At 36.3% G+C, this 1,187-nt stretch overlaps 1 protein-coding gene across 1 annotated transcript in view; it reads left to right on the top strand.

Moving 5' to 3' along the window:
• The window catches only part of zgc:92360 (uncharacterized protein LOC436988 homolog), a 506,378-nt gene that overhangs the window by 32,841 nt on the left and 472,350 nt on the right, over nt 1–1,187 (top strand). The gene's annotated exons all lie outside the window — the stretch shown is intronic.

Here is a 1,187-nt window from a genome sequence, read left to right as displayed (position 1 = left end):
TATATATATGTATATGTATATTTATATCTTATATATATATATGCTAATATATTTAAATATATATGTATATATGCTAATATATATATATATATATATATATATGCTAATATATATGCATATATATCAATGCATATATATGCTAATATATATATATGCATATATATGCTAATATATATATATATATATATATATGATTTGTTTATTTTCTTGTTATTTTGAATTTTTAACTCTCATTAAAACTGGAAACACGTGAGACCTGAATATAAGGAGAAACACTGAGGAGAAGAAAAACACGGGGAGGTGCAGACAGACTGGACAGGACAGACAATCGTCTCATGGAGGTTTTTTTTTTTTTTTTTTTTTTTTTTTAAGATTAAGGATTGCAGTCGTAAGATCTAATGTTGAAGAGTCATTGATCTTAGACTCAGCAGAAAATCTTTTCACACACATACACACACACTAAGGGCTATTTAGAATCTTGGGTTTTTTTGGTGGGAAAAAACGGAGTTCCCCGAGTAATCCCAGCTCTCAAGATTCACAAGCTGTGAGTGAGTGTGAATGGTTGTTTGTGTCATTTCTCTCTATGTGTCCCTGTGAAGGACATGTGACGACTTGCAACCTGTCCAGGGTGTCCCCTGTCTCTCGCACATTGATGGCTGAACATGCACACCAGTTACACCCGTGACCTGAAAAGGAAGAAGCAGTAAAGATGATGGATGGATGGATAGATGAGATTAAGGCTTCGAGTCATTGGGCCTAATGTTGAAGAGTCTGTAGAAAGTCTTCACACACACTAAGGGCAATTTAGAATCTCATATTTTTTTATTGTGGGAAAAACCGGCATTCCCGGACAAAACCCAGGTGTTAAGATTCTCTAGGTGTGAGTGAGATTGTAGCCTAAATATGCTGATGGATGGATGTGTTTCCATTAGCAGATCGGACAGTTTACACATCTTTTCTTAGACTTCTTCTTCTTCTTCTTTCCACTCTCCAAGCTTTCCATCTGTTGTTCTACAGTGGCCATTCTTTCCATGAGCCTCTGTGCAGCAATTTTATTGTCTTCATCCTTCTTATTTAAAGCCTCCTGAAGTGATGCAACTGTGGTCATGAGGTGGGATCTTTCTTTCGTCCACACCTGCCGTTCATGCTGCAGAGTTTGCTGCAACTTTGTCTCTGCTGCTTTCAAA

The sequence above is a fragment of the Nematolebias whitei genome, chromosome 16, assembly GCF_014905685.2.
Source record: "Nematolebias whitei isolate Nwh7 chromosome 16, NemWhi1, whole genome shotgun sequence".
NCBI lineage: Eukaryota > Metazoa > Chordata > Actinopteri > Cyprinodontiformes > Rivulidae > Nematolebias > Nematolebias whitei.
Note: the sequence above shows the minus strand (reverse complement) of the source record. Positions and strands in the feature narration are given on the sequence as shown.